The sequence below is a fragment of the Panthera uncia genome, chromosome X, assembly GCF_023721935.1.
Source record: "Panthera uncia isolate 11264 chromosome X, Puncia_PCG_1.0, whole genome shotgun sequence".
Lineage (NCBI taxonomy): Eukaryota > Metazoa > Chordata > Mammalia > Carnivora > Felidae > Panthera > Panthera uncia.
Window position 1 is genome coordinate 69992 of NC_064817.1, and position 14086 is coordinate 84077.

Consider the following 14086-nt stretch of genomic DNA (forward strand, 5'->3'; position numbering starts at 1 on the left):
ACATCCTGTGTTGGGGTCTGAGCCCATCTCGGGGATCCCACATCCTGCCTTGGGGGCTTGAGCCCGGCTCAGGGGTCCTAACATCCTGCTGTGGATGTCTGAGCCCATCCCAGGGGTCTGACATCCTGCCCTGGGGTCTGAGTGCTCCCCAGAAAGGGGCCCCACATCCTGCCTTGGGGGTCTGAGTGCTCCCCGGAAGGGGGTCCCACATCCTGCCTTGGGGGTCTAAATGCAGCTGCAGGGAACGCAATCCTGCCTTGCGGGTTGGAGTTCCCTCGGGGGGTCCCACAGCATGACTTGATGGTCTGAGTCCTCCTCCAGGGGGGTTCCCACATCTTGCCTTGGGGGTCTAAGTGCTCCCCTAGGCATCCCACATCCTTCCTTGGGAGTTCGAGTGTGGCCATGGGAGTCCCAATCCTGCCTTGGAGATCCGAGTGCTTCCCTGGAGTCTCACATCCTGCCTTGAGGTCCAAGCCCATCCTGGGGGTCCCACATCCTGCCTTGGGGATCCAAGCCCATCTCGGGGGTCCCACATCCTGCCTTGGGGGTCTGGGCCCATTCCGGGGGTCCTGCATCCTTCCCTGGGGGGTCCACATCCTGCCTTGGGGGTCCAAGCCCACCCCGGGAGTCCCACATCCTGCCTTGGGGGTCCAAGCCCACCCTGGGAGTCCCACATCTTGCCTTGGGGGTCCAAGCCCATCCCGGGGGTCCCACATCCTGCCTTGGGGGGTCTGGGCCCATTCTGGGGGTCCTGCATCCTACCCTGGGGGTCCGGGCCCATCCTGGGGGTCCCACATCCTGCCTTGGGGATCCAAGCCCACCCTGGGAGTCCCATATCTTGCCTTGGGGGTCCAAGCCCATCCCAGGAGTCCCGCATCCTGCCCTGGGGGTCTGGGCCCATTCCGGGGGTCCCACATCCTGCCCTGGGGGTCAGGGCCCATCCTAGGGGTCCCACATCCTGCTTTGGGGGTCCAAGCCCATCCCAGGGGTCCTGCATCCTGCCCTGGGGGTCTGGGCCCATTCCGGGAGTCCCACATTCTTCCCTGGGGGTCCGGGCCCATCCTGGGGGTTCCGCATCCTGCCTTGGGGGTCCAAGCCCATCCTGGGGGTCCCACATCCTGCCTTGGGGTTCAAGCCCATTCCGGGGTTCCACATCCTGCCTTGGGGGTCCAAGCGGAGCTTTGAGAGTCTCATCCCATCACTGGGGGTCTGCAACTCGGCCTCAGGGGCCCCAGACGCTGCGTTGGGAGTCATCGCCAGTTCGGAGGAGACTCAAACTTTGCCTGGCATGTCTGAGTCCATGATCTCAGGTCGTACACTGCTACGGGGGTTCGTGTTCAGTCGCATGGGTCCCATACTCTGCCTTGGGCACGTGGTGCTGACTTTGGGCTTCTTCCCCAGTGCTGCTTGGGGGTCTGAATTTGGCCTGGTGACGGCCGGGGGCGGGGGCGGGTGGGGATTCTGAAGTCTGTGCTGCTAGCCTGGGTGTGTCCCTGGGGGTCCCAGGACCTGCTTGGGGATCAGAAGCTGGCTGGCGAATGTGGTGTGGGAAATGAATGCAGAGGCCAGTGGGCCCAGGAGGGTGAGAGGTGGGCTGTTGGAAGCGAGGGCCCCTCCTGTTCAGACTGTTATCAGTATATCCTCCAGGAGAAATTCAGAATGCGTGGTGTCGAAAGGGTCGTCACATGGATCCCGGCTGTCACTAGGGGGTTCTTGTTTTCACAGAAGAGCAGGTTTAATGGAAGTGTTCCTTTTTAAGGGTCTGCAGAAAGCCACGGCCTTTCCGATATTCCGATGATGGTGCAGCTCGTCATTCTAACATGCACAACGAAGGAGGGGACACGTAGGGACACGTAGCCCGAAGAGGCAGGGGAGGCCTGGTTGCTGTGTCCGAACGGGGGTGGGGGATTGAGAGGAACGTCTGAGGTGGTAGGAACTGTCCTGTGCCGCCCCCCCCCCCCCCCGAGCCAGCGTGACCACGTCGGGCACGGGTGGAATTGAGTTGAGCTGTCGTGCGTCTGTCTCAAAGAAAATGGGCGAGCTTGGGATCTCGACCCGGTGTCGCCAGTGACGCCCCCACGGGCCGTGAGTCCTGGGTGCCATTTCCTTGCTGATGGAATCAGAGTGTGGATTAGAACCTACAGTAACGAACGCACGAGTGTGTGTGTGCTGATGGCGTATATCGTTCCGGGGCCGGTCCCCCAGCCCTCCGCCCCGTCCCACGGCTTCCGACCGCCAGCACAGGGCACGGGCACCAGTGAGTCCGCGGAGAAAGCACGGGGCCTTGTGTCCCGGGGAGGGTGTCTCTGCGGGGCCTTGCTCTGAGATCCTGGGGCGAAGCTCCTCTGCAGCGGGAGGCCGGCTGGCGATCGCACAGGAGCTCGCTGTGGTCCTGTGACGCCCCCTGGCGTAAGATTCGGGCAGGTCCCCTCCTCCAAGCCCTGCCTCCTGTAGACGGAGTGCAGTCTTACTTGGGCGAGCAGACCTACCGGAGCTCGCGTTTCCAGGGCTGCGCGGGGCGCCAGGTTCTTCGCCGCACTCAGACCTCTCCGCTTCCTCGGTCCCCGTCGCCGTCCGGGCCGCATCGCCAGCGCTGTCCCCTGGAGCCTGCCTGCCCGGCGGTTTCTGGGGGTGGCTTGGGGAGGGACGACGGTGAGGATTAACGCTCGATAATGAGGTAACGCATTTTTTTTACTCCTTCACTATTGACACTATGCCCTGAGGCTGCTGAGGGGGGTGGTAGACGGTTTCCTGCCAAGTAAGTTCATCCTACAACCTCACCTCCGTGCAAACCCAAAGCTGTCTGCAGACTTGATTCAGCAGACAGCCCTCGAGACGTCTAGTGTGTGTGATAAACGGCGTAGATGTTGGCGTGAAAATGGTGTTGAGGCTGTAGGAAGAAGTAGGGGAGAGAGGAGACAGGTGCCCGTCGCCTGGGGTCGTGGCGCTGTGAACACAACACGGTGGGAGGGGGCTCGCACAGCCGTGTGGAAAAACCGCTCGTGTTTTGCCTTCGCGTGGAAAGTGTTCCATTTTCCCGATTCTCAAACACCCGTGGTTGTTAAGAGACATCGTGGATTGGATGGGGAGATGTGTCCTGGTGTGTCAGAAGCCCCGAACCGGGCGCAGTTGGAATCAGGGGCCGCCGGTCGTTTAACCCCCTTCCCAAGCATTCGGAGACGGACTGTTTTGTCCCCTCTGTGAGCCGAGCCACTCCCCATTTCTTGGCATTGTCTGACTTTGGGTGCTTTCTTTCCTCTGCCGACAACAATTTAAAAACGTCGAATTTTAAGAGCGTGTGCTGAAAAGCCCCAGCGTGTGGAACTGCCTGTAGCTCGGGAAAGACTCACCGAGCGAGTGGGGGGGTGGCTGTGTCATTACGTGGCTTGCAGCCTCAAGGGCTCCACGCAGCAGTCTGACTTTTCTCGTGTCTCAGCGAAAGGTCTGGCCAAGAGGAGGGGAACCTGATGCCCGTGTGCGATGGCGGTGGCCAGGACACCGTGCCGGTAAGTGCCCGTGCTGGCGGAATCCGTGGCCACGCTGATACACGCTGGTTACGTGGGCCTAAGCTGCGTGTTTCCCTCGGGGGGGGGGGGGAGTGACACGTTCATGCAGATGGCAAGGTGTAGACAGGAACGCGGGAGAAAAACACGGATCCCTTATAATCTGTCCCGACAGCGGTCACTAGTAACATTTTGCTACAGGGGCACCTGCGTGGCTCGGTCGGTTGAGCCCCCCCCACTTGGGCTCAGGTCATGATCGCGCGTGATCTCGCGTGAGTTCGAGCCCCGCGTCGGGCTCTGTGCTGACGGCTCGGAGCCTGGAGCCTGCTTCGGATGCCGTGTCTCCCTCGCTCTCTGCCTCTGCCCTGCTCACGCTCTGTCTCTCTCTGTCTCTCTCAAAAATAAATTAAACAGTAAAGAAATTAAAAAAATATATTTTCCTGAATATTCTTCTAGTTTTCTTTTTTTTTTTCTTAAAGCCATCTCTGTGTCCAAACTGGGATTCGAACTCACAACGTGAGAGCAAGCGTGGTGTACCAGCCACGTGTCCCTCTTCCAGGCTTTTTATGCACGTACACACACACGCATGTGTGTATTTGCATATCTGTATGCACGCATGTGTGTATTTGCATATCGGCATGCACGCATGTGCATATATATATCCTAAAATTTAATAAAAAATGAGTTCAAATGGTATATATTGTTTTATAATTTCTTTTTTTTATCTTATGAAATTTTAGGCTTAAGGATGTGCCTGGCTGGATCAGTTGCCACACCATGCAACTCTTCTGTTTTTGTTGTTATTTGCTTAATGTTTATTTATTTTTGAGAGATTTGAGAGAGAGAGAGAGAGAGAGACAGAGTGCAGGCAGGGGAGGGGCAGAGAGAGAGGGAGACACAGAATCCGAAGCGGGCTCCAGGCTCCCAGCCGTCAGCACAGAGCTCGACTCGGGGCTCGAACCCACCAACCGTGAGATCAGGACCAGAGCCAGAGTCGGACGTTCAACCGACGGAGCCACCCAGGCGCCCCACCCCCAAGCATGCAACTCTTGATCTCAGGGTTGTGAGTTCGAGTCCCATGTTGGGTATAGAACCTACTAAAAAAAAAAAATAGCAGAAACAAACAAAATAGGAAACAAGATTTGTAAGTTTCACCTGTCTCCTGAGTATCCTTGGAGTGAGTTTGCACTGCTGTGTAGACAGCAATCACAGACCACAGGATGGTCTGTCAGCCACGCAGCAGTTTAGTTAATAACCCCTAACGTTAACCAGTCTTGTCACGTATACATGGGGGTGCGACCACAGTGTCGTGAGGTTACTGTTTTCCAGTCACTCCTGACTTGAGAATGAAAATACGTGGCGGCCCGACTGTAGCTGGGGTGGCTGCTCGGGACCTGAGATGGTGAGGGTTGGTCATCGTGACCTCGAATGTGCGTGCGAGTCTGCAGAGTTGGCTCAGGAGCACGCAGACGGGCAGGTTAGACTGAGGCCCCCGTGGCTTTAAGCCGGCACGACGTCAGGGGTCATGCGTGTCTGGGCGCGTGCAAAGCCCCCCAGGGCTGTGTCCCCAGGACGCATTCGTAGCACTGCGGTTGGCTGTTTACTGGCCACACATTGTGCTTCTGGGGCTCCACTTGGTGGTCTCCTCCCCTGATCCTGCTGTGTCCCCCTCCCCACGACCAAAATACGTGCCGTTTTTAATTTATTCGTGCTGGTCCTGGAGAGTCAAGCTCGTTTTTGTTTCAGACGCTTGGTGTGAGGGGCACCCGGGTGGCTTAGTCGGTGAAGCATCCGACTCGGCTCACGTCATGATCTCACGGCTCGTTGAGTCTGAGCCCCGAGTGGGGCTCTGTGCTGACGGCTCGGAGCCCGGAGCCTGCTTCGGATTCCGTGTCTCCCTCTCTCTCTGCCCCTCCCCTGCCTGCACTCTCTCTCTCTCTCTCTCTCTCTCTCTCTCTCAAAAATAAATAAACATTAAAAAATTGTTTTCAAACACTTGGTATGAAATAAACACGTATTGAAAGTGCGTGGTTTAACACACGTGGACACCTTCTGGGCATCACCGCCATCAGGATGATGACTATCTCCACCCCTCCTGCCCCCTCCAGATCTTGTAAGCCTTTGCAGTGGCAGACCCGACACCTCTCCACACCCACTCCAGTCTGCCCTGTCCCTGACCGTGACACTGTGTGCATTTCCTAGAGGGTTATATACAGGGACTCACGCACTACGATTTCTTTTTCTTGGTGCTCGGGCATCATTCACTCAGCATAATTAAGTATGTTCGCATTCAACCATATTGGAATGGGTCGGTAGTTCATTCCTGTATTTTCTTTATTTTTTACTTTTTAAAAGTTTGTTTATTTTGAGAAAGACAGACTGTGGGCAGGGGAGGGACGGGGTGTGTGTGTGTGTGGGGGGGGGGGACAGAGAATCCCAGGCAGCATCAGGGCAGAGCCCGAAGCAAGCCTAGATGTCGTGAGCCAGGAGATCACGACCCCAACCAAAACCAAGAGTCACAGGCTTAACTGCCCGAGGCCCCCAGGCGCCCCGGTTCATTCCTTTTATTACAGAGTGGTTGCTGCACCTGTGGACCGACCACCGTCTGTGTGTCCGTTTACTGTGGACGGGACATTTGGGTTGTTGGGAGGTTTCCTTATCCCTGATAAAGCTGCCGGGAACATTTGCGCACAAGCCTTCGTGCGGAAAGATGCCTCTGTTTCTCTCGGGTAAATGCCAGCGGCACGGTGACTGGTAGGCACACGTGAACGTTCTAATGGCGGTGGGTTTGCAGTTCCCCTTCCCTAGTGCCTAATGACGTGAGTGTCGTCCACTAAGGGCCCCACCTGTGTGTATCTTCAGGCGAGGACTCTGTTAAAATCGTTTGTGACTCTCCTCTATTGAGTGGTTTGTTGTTGAGTTTTGAGAGTTCTTTTTTAATGAACTTAATTTTTTTGAGAGTTCTTTTTTAAAAATATTTATTTTTGAGAGAGGGAAAGAGAGAGCATGAGCACGGGGAGGGGCAGAGAGAGAGAGAGAGAGAGAGAGAGAATGTGGACCAGGGGAGGGGCAGAGAGTGGGAGACACAGAGTCCGAAGCAGGCTCCAGGCTCCGAGCTGTCAGCACAGAGCCCGACGCGGGGCTCGAACCCACGAACCGTGAGATCATGACCTCAGCCCAAGTCGGAAGCTTAACCGACTGAGCCCCCCAAGAGCCCCTGTTCAGTACCGTATTTTTAAGCAGATTATCTTCTTTCGGTGGAGTTGCCTTAGCAAGTTTAGAAAAGGCCAATTGACCATATTTGTGTGCTTCTACTTCTGGACTCTGTCCTGTTCCACTGATCTACGGGATATCCTTTTGCCGACTACCACACAGTCTTGATTGTCTATGGCTTTATACTAACGTTTGAAATGAGTGCGAAACCTCCAATGTTGTTGTTTTTGAACGTTACTTTGCCAGTTTGAGTTCCTTTTTCTTTCTATACATTTTAGAATCAGCTTACTAATATCTAGAAAAATGTAGGCGGAGATGTTGATTGGGAGTGCACCGAATCGAGATCACTTTGGGTCACGTTCACATTCTAATCCTCTGAAGTCTTTCAGTCCATGAAGGTGGGATGCATTTCCATTTCTGTACATCTTCTTTAATTTCTTCCGGCAATGTTTTGTACTTTTCATTGTACAAATCTTTCACCATCTCGGGTAACACTTAAGTATTTTATTCTTTTTGATGCTATTGTCAAAGTCCCCTACTATCATTGAAATGTTATCAATGGGTTTCTTTTTTTAAAAAAAAATTTTTTTAACGTTTTATTTATTTATTTAATTTTATTTTTTTTAAATTTTTTTTTCAACGTTTTTTATTTATTTTTGGGACAGAGAGAGACAGAGCATGAACGGGGGAGGGGCAGAGAGAGAGGGAGACGCAGAATCGGAAACAGGCTCCAGGCTCCGAGCCATCAGCCCAGAGCCTGACGCGGGGCTCGAACTCACGGACCGCGAGATCGTGACCTGGCTGAAGTCGGACGCTTAACCAACTGCGCCACCCAGGCGCCCCATAACGTTTTATTTATTTTTGAGACAGAGAGAGACAGAGCATGAATGAAGGAGGGGCAGAGAGAGAGGGAGACACAGAATCAGAAGCAGGCTCCAGGCTCTGAGCCATCAGCCCAGAGCCCGATGCGGGGCTCGAACTCACAGACGGCGAGATCGTGACCTGAGCTGAAGTCGGACGCCCAACCGACTGAGCCACCCAGGCGCCCCTCAATGGGTTTCTTTATGTTTGTTATTAATTGATTTATATACTTAGGTGTTCCAAGTTGGGGGCATAAATATTTACAAAGCTCTAGATGGCTTTGATTACATTGAGATACTCTCCTTCTATTCTTAATTTTATTTTTTAAATGTTTTTATTATGAAAGGGTGTTGAATTCTGTCCGATACTTTTTCTGAACCTGTTGAGTTGATCATGTGATATTTTTCCTTAATCCTGTTGACATGGTGCCTTACGATGATCAGTTTTTGTATGTCAGACCAACCTTCTATTCTAGGAATAAGTCCCGCTTGGTCATGCTGTCTAGTCCTCTGAGTTCCGTTTGCTGGTATCTTGTTGAGGATTTTTACATCAGTGTTCATGAGGGATGTCCGTGTGGTTTCCTTGTAGCGTCTATCTGGCTTTGGAATCCGAGGAATGCTGGCTTTCTGGAATGAGTTGGCAAGTGTTCCCCCCCTCTTCAATGTTTGGAAAAGTTTGAGAAGGATTGGTGTTAGTTTTCCTAAAATCCTTTGGTAGAATTCCTCAGTGAAGTCTTCAGGTTAAAAGCTTTTCTTTTCAGATTTTCTATTTCTGTGTGACTTAGTCTTACTAGGTTTTGTGTTTCTAGGAATTTGTCTATTTCATATACGTCATCCCGTTTGCTGCTGTGATGTTATAAACCTGTTTCTGTGGAATCTGTAATAATGCCCCCACTTTCAGTCCCGATTTTCGTAATTTGAATCTTTACTCTTTTGCCCTTAGCCCATCTAAGCTAAAGGTTTGTTAACGGTTATCTTTTTTATTTTAAGTTTTATTTATTTAAGTAATCTCTACACCCAATGTGGGGCTTGAACTCACAACCCCAAGGTTAAGAGTTCCATGCTTTTCCAACTGAGCCAGCCAGGCACCCCAAATCTGTTATCTTTTTGAAGAACCAGCTTTTGGTTTCATTGGGTTTTCTCTATTGTTTTTCCATTACCTATTGTGTTTATCTCCGTTTTAATTCTTTGTTAGGTCCTTCCTTCTGCTACCTTTGGATTTAATTTGACGTTCTTTTTCTCATTCCTCAAGTTGTAAAGTTGTGTTGTTGATCTAAGATCTTTCTTGGTTTTTGGTGCCAACATTTACAACTGTAAATTTCCCATTAGCACCACTTTCCCACCATTCCAAAAGCTTTAGTTATGTTGATTTTCATTTGCATTTGTCCCTAAATATTTTCTTTTCCTTTTCTTTTTTTAAAAAATTAATTTATTTTTTATTTTTTAAATTTACACCCAAGTTAGTTAGCATATAGTGCAACAATGATTTCAGGAGTAGATTCCTTAATGCCACTTACCCATTTAGCCCATCTCCCCTCCCACAACACCTCCAGTAACCCTCTGTTTGTTTTCCATATTTAAGAGTCTCTTACGTTTTGCCCCCCTGCCTGTTTTTTATATTACTTTTGCTTCCCTTCCCTTGTGGTCATCTGTTTTATATCTTAAAGTCCTCATATGAGGGAAGTCATATGATAATTTGTCTTTCTCTGACTAATTTCACTTAGCATAATACCCTCTAGTCCCATCCAAGATTTCATTCTTTTTGATTGATGAGTAATACTTCATTGTATATATATATAAACCACCTCTTCTTTATCCATTCATCCATTGATGGACATTTGGGCTCTTTCCATACTTTGTCTATTGTTGATAGTGCTGCTATAAACATGGGGGTGCACGTGTCCCTTTGAAACAGCACACCTGTATCCCTTGGATAAATGCCTAGTAGTGCATTTGCTGGGTCCTGGGGTAGTTCTATTTTTAGTTTTTTTGAGGAACCTCCATACTGTTTTCCAGAGAGGCTGCACCAGCTTGCATTCCCACCAACAATCCAAAAGAGATCCTCTTTCTCTGCATCCTCGCCAACATCTGTTGTTGCCTGAGTTGTTAATGTTAGCCATTCTGACAGGTGTAAGGTGGTATCTCATTGTGGTTTTGATTTGTATTTCCCTGATGATGAGTGAAGTTGAGCATTTTTTCCTGTGTCGGTTGGCCATCTGGATGTCTTCTTTAGAGAAGTGTCTATTCATGTCTTTGTCCATTTCTTCACTGGATTATTTGTTGTTTTGGGTGTTGAGTTTGATAAGTTCTTTATAGATTTTGGATACTAACCCTTTATCTGATATGTCATTTGCAAATATCTTCTCCCATTCTGTCGGTTGCCTTTTAGTTTTGCTGATTGTTTCCTTCGCTGTGCAAAAGCTTTTTATTTTGATGAGGTCCCAGTAGTTCATTTTTGCTTTTGTTTCCCTTGCCTCCGGAGATGTGTTGAGTAAGAAGTTGCTGCAGCCAAGATCAAAGAGGTTTTTGCCTGCTTTCTCCTTGAGGATTTTGATGGCTTCCTGTCTCACACTTAGGTCTTTCATCCATTTTGAGTTTATTTTTGTGTCTGGTGTAAGAAAGTGGTCCAGGTTCGTTCTTCTGCATGTCGCTGTCCAGTTTTCCCAGCACCACTTGCTGAAGAGACTGTCTTTATTCCATCGGATGTTCTTTCCTGCTTTGTCAAAGATTAGTTGGCCATACGTTTGTGGGTCCATTTCTGGATTCTCTATTCTGTTCCATTGATTGTCTGTTTTCGTGCCAGTACCATAGTCTTGATGATTACAGCTTTGTGATACAGCTTGAAGTCCCTGTCCCTAGATATTTTCTAATCTCCCTTGTGATTTCTTCTCTGAACCACTTGTTCTTTCATAGTTTTGTGAATTTTCCAGTTTTCCTTCTGTTATTGATTTCTACTTCATACTGTTGTGGTCAGAGAAGATACTTTGTATGTTATCTGTCTTTTGAAATCTAATAAGACTTCATTGGTGGTCTAACGTGTAGTGTATTCTGGGGAATGTGCTAAGAACACATGAGCAGAAGGTGTGTGCTGTTGCTGGGTGGAGGGTTCAGTATATGTGTCTTAGATCTAGTTGGTTTGTTAAGTCTTGTTTGTCCTCACTGGTCTTCTGTCTGGTTGTTCTGTCCATTATTAAGAGTTCAGTATTGAATCTCCAGCTGTTGCAGAATGATCCATTTCTCCATTCCATTCCATGAACATGGTATAGCTCACTGTTTCTGAAAGCCTTATTTGATTTTTTTCATCAAAATCTTGTAGTTTTCAATACACATATCCCACACCTATTTTGTTAGGTTGATATCTAAGTATTCCATTTTGGGGGAACTGTTGTAATAGCTACTGTTGTTGTTTTTTTTTTAATTTCAGTATCCAGGTTTTCATTGCTTGTTTTTAGAAATATGATTGATTTTATTAAACTGACCTTGAATTGGCCTTGCTAAATTCACTTTTAAGTTTGAGGACATGCCAATCTATCTCCAGCGTGTTGCTGAGGCACAGCCTTCAGTGTGCACACATATCAGTGTGGGGTTCCTACAAGCAGAACCAGATGTGTGTTATGGTGAGGTTATCAGTGGGCCAGCCAGCCTAGTACTACAGCCCTCAGATGTTCTCGTTTGTGGAAGACTGTCATGTGGTGGTGTCACAGAGGCCCACAGTGTAGGGATGCAGGGGTGTGGGGCACCCACAAGTGGGCACACTTGTCCTGAAGACCATCTGTGCCCCAGGATGGCCCTTATGGGCTCACGGTATCCGTGAGCCCCTGGTGGGTCGGACGCTAGTGGGCAGGGGAGCATCGAGTCAGGACAGGCATGGCCGTGGTTCTTTCACTGCATCCATGCTGGTCCCCATGCAGTAGCAGCATCCCACTAGGGAAGGCCATGCTCTATTGGGCAGGTGTGCCCAGGAGTGACGCCCAAGTTCTGCTGTCTGCACATGTGACCCTTGGTTCTGGGTTACTCTCCCTGTGCCCCTTGAGGCTGTGGTGGTCTCAGTCCTGCTTCTGCGGGGCCACTGGGCCCACCCCTCCCAGAAGGACAGGGAGAGCCGGCTCATATCATGGGTCTTACCTCCCCCAGCCTTGCTGGTCACTGGCCTGAGCTCCCCATCTCTATCTGGGGCTCTGACCAGTGGGGTGATGGGAACCCCATATCCCTGAGAGACAGTCCTCAGGATGGGGTTTAAGATGGCTTGCTGTCCCCAGGACACTGGTGGTTTGTGGCAGCGGAGGCTTGTGTCTGAGCACCCAGCTGAGGGCGTGATGACAGTCAGAGACCCTGGCCGAGACCTCTGTCCTGCAGCAGCGGTGGGTGACATGGGGTGGCCACCCTCCTCTCCCGGGGGCCCCTGGTGGGGATGGGCAGTTCTAGTGGACACTTCCTGCCCCCTGGGTCCTGGAGTTAAGGGGTCCTCTCATTAAGCTGGCCTCCACTTAGCACCATTTCCTGGCCCTTCACATCCTGCTCTCTGGCTGTAGGTGCAGGAAGGACCCTCAGGGATCCGGGATGTCAGTGGGATTGGATTCCGACGGCGTGGGCGGGCCACACGCAGGAGGTACAGGAACGAGGCTGGCCAGTTCATCTCCATGGTGACCTTCTTTGAGGTGATGTCCGGGAGGAGGGGCTCCATACTGGTATTGACCACTGTGGGGAGGGCTGGGTGGGCTGGGTGGTGCTGTGCTCCCCTGTGCCGGGCCAGGTGCTGCCAGCTTGAGGACTGGGTCCTGGAGGCTTCTCTCTACTGCCTGCCCACCAAACCCCAGGCCCACCAGGGCCCTGCAGTCCAGCGCACTTCCACTGTTGGTCTTTGGAGGTGGTGTCCTCTCCTGTGTCCGCAGATGGGGTGTTCCTTCCCTCCCCCATCCTCGGACATAGCATCCCCTCCCTCGTCCTTGGACACGGCGTCCCCTCCCCCAACCACGGACATGGAGTACCCTCCCCCAACCATGGACACGGCATCCTCTCCCCCATCCTCGGACACAGCATCATCCCCGACCATGGACACGGAGTCCCCTCCCCGACCATGGACACGGCGTCCCCTCCCCATGCTTGGACACGGCGTCCCCTCCCCCAACCATGGATATGGCATCCTATCCCCTGACCTTGGACACAGTGTTCCCACCCCCTGACCGTCCTCAGACATGATGACTCCTGCTCCCCTCTTCAGGCTCAGTGTCCCCTCGCTGCTCCCTGGCATCGATGCCCCTGCCTGGGGGTCTGGGGAAACCCTCCCTGCTCCCTGGCATTGATCCCCCCACCTGGGGGTCTGGGGTTGCTCCTGCACCCTCCGTTCCAGGTGCCTGAAGCCCCCTCCCTGCCCAGGGTCTCAGGTGATCATGGACCCCTTGCAGCGGGTACAGGACAGGCCATGAGGAGCTGAGAGCTATTTGGTGTGAAAGTGTGAGCACATGGTGACAGGTGGGCACCCCCAGGGGGTGCGGCCAGTTGTGTCCTGAATGTCCAGGTCTCCTTCACAGCTGTGTGCTCCCGATGGTCCAGGGTTCCTGCCTAGGGCCACCACGGTGCGCCCCTGCGTCCCCGGGTGTGTGGGGGGGGCTACACCCTCCTCACCTGCCCGGGACACAGGGTGTGCGGTGCAGCCCGTCACATCCCACGCTTTGGTTTCAGGCTCAGGGAGCAACCTCGGGGGCCCAGGATGCCCGTGGGCAGGGCACCTGCCGGCGAGGGCGGCCCCCACGGAAGTACCGCAAGAGGAAAGTGGCCATCACCGCAGAGGTGACCCTGTTTGAGATGGTTGCCCTGGGGAAGAACTCTGTGCAGGTACCGCCCACCGCAGGGGACGTGGGCTGGACGCGGGTGCGACACACGCTGCTGGGGCCATCAGGGGCTGAGTGTCCCCACAGGGTCAGGACAACACTGGCCACAGCTCTGTGCTGCCCTGTGTGCCCAGCCGACAGGTGTGCCGGCCATATATGCCCGTCACACGTGTTCACTGCCGCCTGTCACACACCGGATCACACACACACGTGCTCACCGCCACCTAGCACACACCTGATGACACACACACGTGCTCACCGCTGCCCGTCACACACCTGATGACACACACACATGCTCACTGCCACCCATCACACGCCTAATCACATACACACGTGTTCACCGCTGCCTGTCACGCACCTGATGACACACACACGTGCTCACTGCCGCCTGTCACACGCCTGATGACACACACATGTGCTCACCACCTGTCACACGCCTAATCACATACACACGTGCTCACCGCTGCCTATCACACACCTGATGAAACACACACATGCTCACCGCCGCCTGTCACACACCTGATGGCACACACATGTGCTCACTGCCACCTGTCACACGCCTATTCACATACACACGTGCTCACCGCTGCCCGTCATGCACCTGATGACACACACATGTGCTCACCACCACCCGTCACACCCCTAATCACATACACACGTGCTCACCGCCCCCCGTCAC